Here is a 9011-nt window from a genome sequence, read left to right on the forward strand (position 1 = left end):
TCAGAAATTACTTCCAAAAAGTTCAAAATACTTGAGCAGCTTGCGAGAGAGGCTTTGGATTCCAATCTTACCCAAGATTTACTTTGGTTAATTTCAGTAGGGAATTTGATTAGGATCTAATTAAGAACACGTATCCAAACCCAGTGATGGTTCATTAGGCCCTTTTTCAAGACTCTGGAACCTCAACAGATCACCCCCATTTCATTTTTCCACTCCTGGGGCAAATCTATTGTCCCACAGGATACATATGGCTGAACTAAACTCTAATCAGATCTACATAAGACACAGATCTACATAAGATACCACCATTCATATAGTGACTATTCAAAGGAACAACAGCACTGAAAAAAATTGAGAGGATTGTTTTTCACATGTCTGTTGTAGCATTCCCATGGTCATGTGATTAAAATTCAGACGCTTCGCAACTGTCATGTATTTATGACGGTTGCAGTATCCCAGATTGTGTGATCACTTTTTGAGACCTTCTGACAAGCAAAGTCAATGGGGAAGCCAGATTCACTTATAACTATGTTACTAACTTAACAACAGCAGAGATTCACTTAACAACTGCGGCAAAAAAGGTCGTAAAATGGGGCAAATCTCACTTAACAACTGTCTTGCTTAACAATGGAAATTTTGGGCACAGTTGTAGTCGTACATCGAGGACTACCTCTACATGTAAACATATTTATTCAGCATCAATGTTCTGCAGGATAAGAGCTTTCCTATTAACAAACATGGCTATACCATGGTATCTGCAATATTGGCAGGGAGCCCAGGGACCCAAAGAGATTGAAATCTTTTGAAGTGCTATTTGGTGATCTTACCATCCATCCATCGCCTACGTAGCTGAAATTCTTAAAATGTTTAACAAGCTACATTATTTTCTATTCTGACTTTTGTTCTCAGTTTTCCAGGTACCAATTTAGTCCTTGTCACTAAACTAAGGTAGTCCTTAATTTGTGGAGGCAAAATAATTTATTTGCTATCCGCACTACTGTTTAGTCACTGGCTAGGTTCGTGCATTGTGCTGACCAAAACATGGTTCATGCAGCTGGATTAGAGTGTCAAACAGCTGGATTTATTGAGACAACCATGGTTGGAGCAAACCAACACAATGTTTGAACCCAGTTATTCTCACGTAATTAGAGTTGATCCGAACCAAGGGCCACAGCAGAAGTTAGAATCCTACAGCAGCAGTGGTGAGATTCAATTTTTTTTTACTACTGCTTCTGTGGGCGTGGCTTGGTGGGCGTGGTAGGGGAAGGATACTGTAAAATCTCCATTCCCTCCCCACTCCAGGGGAAGGTTACTGCAAAATCCCCATTTCCTCCCAATCAGCTGGGACTCGGGAGGCAGAGAATAGATGGGGGCGGGGCCAGCCAGAGGTGGCATTTGCTGATTCTCTGAACTACTCAAACTTTCCGCTACTGGTTCTCCAGAACTGGTCAGAACCTGCTGAAACCCACCTCTGTACAGCAGTCCAAAAACCCAAGTTGTATTTCATTAATCCTGATAATAAAATGCTAATAAGAGCATACCTTACCATGGCACAGTGTATTAGGCAAACAAGCAGTTTGTGCACTTTTATTCCCATTTTTGCAGAGAGAATAGGATACAGAATCCAACAACCCATTCATCTTTTGCAAAAGCCTGCCCTTTCTCAGCATAGTTTGATCTGTATATTGCCAAAAGGTCATTAAGAGAAAATAAAATTGGCAGCTAATTGTCTTTTAATGTGACACTATTATGTCAGGGTTCTATTTGAATGAGCCTGTTGGAATTTAAAATATTTCCTGAAATGAGTTGGAAAATACTAAACCAATGCCTCAAAAACAATCTTTTTATTTTTGGGGGAGTTACTCCCAAATGATGCCTTAGAAATTGTTGCTCAGAATCATAAGCAAGTATTATTTGGATTGACTGCTCATCTCTCACTATCACCGATATAACTCTTGATTTATTTTTCCCAGTGAACCTTTGGTCATCCTAATTGCCTGTGCAACTGAAGGAGTAACACAAAAACATAGTTAAAGAAAACAAAGCTCCTATGTTTGGACTTGTCTGAGGCTATGACCTAAATATATATCTAATTCTGCTGCCTTTGGGAACCTGCCATATTTGCGGAACAATTTTTCTTTAATAAAAAAAAACCTTTACATTGTCAGCAGCTCCATCAAATTGATCTATCTATCCAACCACCAAATAGGCTAACAATTAGAATCTCAGTTTTGTAGTAATCATAGTCTTTATTTCAGATATTGACCACCACTGAGTGAAGTTTGCAGCCATCCCATTGTGAAAGTCCATTCTATGTTCTGTGGAATAATTAAAATTTAAGCCACAATTGCATGCATACTTTTTTGCCCATGAATAAATTCCCTCACTCGAGTGGGGGTTACAGTAATTTAAATTAGCTCCGGCTTCAGTTTAATCCTTTTTAGACCAGTTAGCTTAAACATTTCTGTTTGCAGTCAATATATTACAAGAAATCATATAGTTCCAAAATAGGCTAATTTTGCTTCTTTATTTAGAAATATGGTAAGTTATATTGTGTATAAGTGGAGCTAACACCTAAGGAAAGTAGTAAAATCCCATTCAAGGGCAAAATGGCAGAAAAAGCTTTAAACTGATTTGCCATATGCCTAATTCACCTCCTCTGAGTTTTAACATGCAGTCCAAAAAGAAAAAAAACAGCTAGCTCCTGAAGGATCCTTTTGAAATTGTCCACCAAATTTGGGAGCAGACAAATTAAGTGAATAATCTCTCAGAGGAAGAAGATATTCTTCGAGAATTATCTGGGGACAAAACTTTTGTTCAGGTAATTCTGCTAATGAAAATCTTCCTCAGAAGTTGGGGGGGGGGGGGGGCTGCTGAACCTGAGAGAAAATTAAACAAGGAAATAAAGGACATTTATATACATATAAGTACACATATAGACTGGATGAAACCAGGTTTAATAGCAGTAACTGAGAGAGGGATCTTGGGGTCTTAGTGGACAACCAGTTAAATATGAGCCAAAAAAGCCAATGCAATCCTAAATTACATTAACAGAGGGATACAATCAAGATCAAGTGAGGTACTAATACCACTCTATAAAGCCTTAATAAGACCACACCTAGAATCCTGCATCCAGTTTTGGTTACACACTATAAAAAAGATGTTGAGACTCTAGAAAATGTGCAAAGAGCAACCAAGATGATTAGGGGACTGGAGACTAAAACATATGAAGAATGGTTACAGGAACTAGGCATGGCTAGTCTAGTGAAGAGAAGGACCAGGGGAGAGATGATAGCAGTGTTCCAATATTTGTGGGGCTGCCACAGAGAGGAAGAGGTCAAACTATTTTCCAAGGCACCCGAAGGTCAGACAAGGAATAATGGATGGAAACTGATCAAGGAGACATTCAACCTAAAAATAAGGAGAAATTTTCTGACAGTGAGAACAATCAACCAACGGAATAGCCTTGCCTTCAGAAGTTGTGGGAGGCCTTCACTGGAGGCTTTCAAGGGGAGATTGGACTGCCATTCGTGGGGGATGGTGTAGGGTCTCCTGCTTGGGCGGGGGGTTGGACTAGATGACCTACAATGTCCCTTCCAACTCTGTTTATCTATCTAATAAGGGTCCCAATAGTTTGTTTCTCTGATGAGCAATCCAAGATGCCAGTCTCTTTCTTATACATCTGATAGTCAAACTAATATGTGTTAGGTCTTCTATTGCTGGAGCTCTACAAATACCAGCACAAGGACATTTGTTACAAGGAACTTCGTTAAAATCATCCATATTTAATCGTTGTACCTAGCTGCTCAAACCTTGCATGTGTAAATACCTCCCTAAGATGTTTTGGCATTTCTGTTTTTAGATATTTGGCAATTTGGAAGGTGCCATTTATAACACTCACCCATTTCAGGGAGCAGATCTTGTTGAGGTTAGCTATGATGTCTGTTTATGCCTCTATGTGCATTGGTAGGCAGTAATGGGAATGGGGAACCAGCATATCCAGAGTATAGGATGGGGAATGAATAGAGTAATAACACTTACATCCTATTGCAACGTTTACCTTTTAAAAACTGACACACAATATTGCTATGTAGTGCTAAGATTTGACATCAACTGAATAACCCAATTAGCCACCTTTAATAGCTATGAATTGTTTTTATTTATTTATTTTATTTATTTTTATTATTATTTTGTGGCAATCTTTGCTGCTAGATGTCAACATGAATAGTCCAATTACTGTATATAAAAAATTTAGGCTTAAGGGTGTATCTTCCAAAGTAGGCCTGTTTTACTAGATTATTAGTCCACCTTGAATTTTTACCCTTTGGCTGTTTTTCTAGATTATCTAGTGAAATATTTCTTAAAATGCAATCCTAGTACCCTTGAAAGTTCCCCAATATCTTTTCAGGGATCCTTGAAATCAAAATTATTTGCCAATTTATGTTGAAAAATAATACAATATTAAAACCCCATCCAACACTCTTGAGGAGCATTGGCAGCAGCGAATAAATCAGTTTTTAATATGGTAAACATTGTATAACCCATTCAATGAAAATATTTTTAGGGGTCCTCAGTAACTTTTAAAAGTAGGAATGGACTTTGAGAGAAAAAGGTTTACCGATCTAGCAGATGGAAAGAGATTTTTTTTTCTGTGTTGTACTTTTGTACTATGTTTTAAATGTTGGAATTTCAATAAATACTCTTTAAAAAAAAAGAAATTCCGATTTGCTTGCAACTGTTCAGATTGCTGTTTTGTCACCAAAGTTAAAAGTTCAAGCTACTTTCTTCAGAAACCCAATAAATAACCACTGCAAAACATGCTTTAGAACTGCTTTTAATCGAGTAGATTTTTTATAAATGAACAGAATAAAAAGGCCAGTATAAATTGAGAAGGGAGAGAAGAAGGGGGAAAGAGAATGAAATCACAACAACAAAAAATCTTTATTTAGCACTGACTTCCCTAAAGGGGAAAGAGAATGCACTCTGCGTATGCTCCGAGGTACCCAGTCCAAGGCAGCGCTCATGTTTGAAACTTCTGCCCATTAAGCAAATCAAACTCTGCAACCCAAATCAACTGAACATATAAAGCACGTGGCGAATCCAAGGAAGAAGATATCACTGTCTCCCCGAAGCGATAATGCAAAGAACGAGCAGCGGCTTTGACGAGAAGAGATCAAGCCATCTTTTTTGTGTCTTCTTTGCCAGGACTCCCGTGTGTGGAGAATACATTTCGTCTGAAGAGCGTCCAGCTCGGCTTCTAGAAGCAACAATTCACCGAAGACTAGCTTTTTAAAAAAATATATTTTTTTTTAAAAAAAAAAATCCATTTGCCCTGGCCTGTGAGGGAAGCGCGTCGCTCCCGTTAAGTGCAAGCGTAGCAATTCCGCCGCTCCCGCTTGCAAGCAGGCGCTGCAGCCCATCTCCCGCCATTGAATGGCGGGGTTAAAAATGGCTGCTTCCCCACGTCCTGAAACTGTAATCCGCCTCGCTACGCCGACTCCGAGCGGCCGGAGGAAGCCGGAGCCAGGTACCCCCGAGAAATTGTAAGCGGGCTCCCTTTTGCATTTGCACGGTGGGAAATCCGGCGGTGCGAAAGGCGCCCTGACTCTCGCCTCGGCGGATTATTCCTCAGGAGAAACCGAGAAAGGTTCCCGGGACTCGCTTCTGCGCCAACTGGGGCTTTGGAGGAACTCGTGCGCGGCCAGGGACCGGAGTGAACTGAGGATCGCAATCGCTCGGGGCAAGCGGCGTGCGCGGGTTGCCGTTCTTGTTTCTTCTGCTTGGGTGTGCAATAAAATCGGCGCGCTGGTCGGCGGGGAAAGGAGCCGGGGCGCTGCTTCTTTTGGATTGCAAAATTGGGGGCGAGGGGGGTGTAGGAAAAAAACAAAAACAAAATAGAAGAACGTCGGCCTGTTTAGATTGGATCTCTCCCCCCTCCCCCTCTGGATCCCGAGCACGAGGCGCGTGGAACCGCGAATCCGGAACCTTCCTTCCACTGGCTGCTTTTCCCTGCTGCTAGCCCGTCAGGCGCGGTGGCCAAGTGGTAAGGCGTCGGTCTCGTAAACCGAAGATCGCGGGTTCGAACCCCGTCCGTGCCTCACGTTGGACGGCGCAGCGTCGCGGCTTGTTACGAAAGGGAATTGAAGTGGGATTTCCTTTCTCAGGCCACTTTTTACTCGGGTTCCCTAATTGAGGAAAAATACCAAGCGGAAATGGAGAAGGAAGACGGGGCTTAGCCTGCAAAGGCGTGAAGTGGGGACGACGGGGGGGGGGGGGGAGAGGTGTTTGGGGAAATGAAGACAGAAGCGGATTCCGCTTGCAGTAAACAGGGATTAACAATCCCGAGAAGAGAAACTGAAACGCGTTCCTATTGGGGAAAAGACTAGTGCTGTCGGGCCTGAATTGCAGAAGTTCGATCGATCACCCAGAAAAAGATAACAAAAGCCGTCCCTGCCATCTAGTGGCCGTCCGCATATTTCCAGCGTTAAATCTGCCAAATTTCGAGAACTGCCAGAATATCAGGACCTGGTGGTGGAACGATTCTCACCGTCGATTTTAAATTAGGCGGGTTACTTTTTGTAACCGTAACTTGCACTGTGTTTTCTCCCGTGTGCGATGTTGCGCGGGAAATGCCCTTCGCTTTTAGTTTTCCCGTTAGTGGCGGCAAAACTTGCAAATGAAAAACCGCAGCAAAGCCACCTTTCTCCCCTTGCATCTGAAAGGAGAACAGCCGGGCAATTTGCTCGCTGGGTTGCTTTGCAAACGGGATTAGGATTTCCTAAACGGGGGGGGGGGGCTGCGGGGTCTTCAATTACAACATTGCATCTCTCTTTATGGTGTGCGTGAGTGTGATTATTGCCCTAAGAGGAGGAAAGCCGACTTCTCAGTCCGAAAGAACTTGGGTAGTGGTGGATGCCAGCCTCAACCCCCCCTCCCCCAAATCTAAGGGAACGCGGAACACTGCACGTTTAAGGGAAATGTTTGCCCTCCGACGGATGCAGGACAATTCCGCACGCGCTAAACTGGGGTGGTGGTCTCGTGCTCTCGCTTTAGAGCCGGCGGCTGTGGTGGCACTGCGCGTTAACATGCCTGTAACTGAGGCGCTGAGGAGAAGGAAGAAAAGTGCCTTCTCCCCCCTCATCCACCCCACCCCACCGAAACTTCTGCGAGGTTATTAATGTTGTAACCGGTTTCCACCAACCAACGAACCGGCGTACTCTTCATTGCCGGATTGGGACAAGCCCCTCTGCCCTCGAGTACCCTTGGCTAAAAAAGTGGGTTAGGGTGCTTCAGACGTGAGTTGTTGTGCTTCCAAGCATGCAAAAGGGAGGTGCGGGTCGGAATTCGGCGCGGGAGCCGTGGAATAAGTGAGCTAATTTGGTCTAGTGGGGAAGAGTGCTGGCTCAGAAACCAGGAGTCTGTGAGTTCTAGTCCTGCCTTAAACCATGAAAGCCGGTTGGGTGACTATGACTCACTCTCAGCACAACCCTCCTCACAGGGTTGTTGTGGGGAAAATAAGAAGAGGGAGGAGTATTAGGTATATTCACCACCTTGAATTACATGCCTATGGAGATTCTCAATCATCCAGGTCAAGGTTGTCCCAAAGGTGCTCTTTCAAGAGGCAACTGGACTTTCTTGTTTTTCTTTGAAGACGTTTCACTTCTTATCCAAGAAGCTTCTTCAGTTCTGACTGAAGTCAGAAGTGAAGAACCTTCAGCCAGAACTGAAGAGGCTTCTTTGGATGAGAAGCGAAACAGTCTTCAAAGAAAAACAAGAAAGTCCAGTTGCCTCTTGAAAAAGTGCCTTTGGGTTTCCTTGAAGATGTTTCGCTTCTCATCCAGGAAGGTTCTTCTGTTCTGACTGAACTCAAAACTGAAGAGGCTTCTTGGATGAGAAGTGAAACTGTCTTCAAAAAAAACAAGAAAGTGAAGTTGCTTCTTGAAAAAGCAACTTTGGGACACCTTGAGTTACTTATAAAAATAAAGGGATAAAAATAAAACAGATAGAAAAGGAGCTGCTTCGGTCTCTTAAGGTAGTATGAAAATCTTATTCATAAAAATGTGTCACTTGAGGTTAGGCTTTTCTCCTGGGTTTCGATATAGTCATTAAGAGTTGAAGGTTTCAAAATAAAGCAATGACTTGCTTCTTTCAGTTTTATTGTGGAAGTGAGAGGACTCTGGGAAAAGAGATCAAAAATTGTCAGTGGAAAAATCAACTTTAATTGGCAGTGTTTTCTATTAGAATGATACTCCTTAATGACGTATGTCTTATTGCAGTTACAAAGGAGACTTAATTAATATTAAAGAGAAGGGGGAATACCTATGAATAAGAGCAGTGCAATAAATTGCAAAGGAAGGGAATGGACATCCTTTCAGGGGAATCAGAAAAGTCAAGATGGTGAGCACCCTGCAGTCAAAGCCTTGCCCTTTTACATGCATCACAACTTTGATCATATGATTGGGGCCTACATTATGACACACCAGATTTGTTCAAGAGCATGGTGAACAGCCATCTTTCGGGATACTTTCATTTGAATTTCTATCCTTGGCCATATTGGCAACATTTTGCTTTAATTTTCTCATATTATGAAAGGAGATATTATATTTCCTGGCATATTCCTTTGCTTCTGTATTGGGCATGCAGGCCTAGATTTGCAATGTTTATAATATATGTTTTGTAAAGAAGGAATCTCCCAACCAGCATTTATGGCCTTAAGGGGTAGAGTGATCTCCAGAATTGGCCATTTTCAAAGCCCTACTACTGTGCCGTCTTCATTAGGCCAATTCAGAACAGAAAAGAATAACATTCTTGGAAGGGACTTTGGAGGTATTCTAGTCCAATCGCCTGCTCAAGCAGGAGACTCTATACCAGGGGTGAAATGCTCCCCGTTTGGACTGGATCGCCCGATCCGGTAGCGATGGCGGTGGGTGGTTCAGAGAACTGGTAGCAAAAATTCCTGTCTCCCCCCCCCCCCACATGCCCAGCTGAGCCGTGCAATCATCAGAGGCTTT

General features: G+C 42.7%; 1 long non-coding RNA gene and 1 other non-coding gene across 2 annotated transcripts; both read left to right on the forward strand.

Annotated features, from left to right (window-relative positions):
* The first annotated feature begins 5349 nt into the window (after window positions 1–5349).
* LOC148115365 (uncharacterized) lies at window positions 5350–6834 on the forward strand. The gene is made up of 2 exons (XR_015732444.1): window positions 5350–5543; window positions 5633–6834. It is a non-coding gene; the product is annotated as an uncharacterized LOC148115365 (long non-coding RNA).
* Window positions 6027–6098, forward strand: TRNAT-CGU (transfer RNA threonine (anticodon CGU)). The gene has a single exon. It is a non-coding gene; the product is annotated as a tRNA-Thr (tRNA).
* Window positions 6835–9011: the final 2177 nt, after the last annotated feature.

Source organism: Pantherophis guttatus, chromosome 2 (assembly GCF_059756535.1).
Source record: "Pantherophis guttatus breed Tessera chromosome 2, ASM5975653v1, whole genome shotgun sequence".
Lineage (NCBI taxonomy): Eukaryota > Metazoa > Chordata > Lepidosauria > Squamata > Colubridae > Pantherophis > Pantherophis guttatus.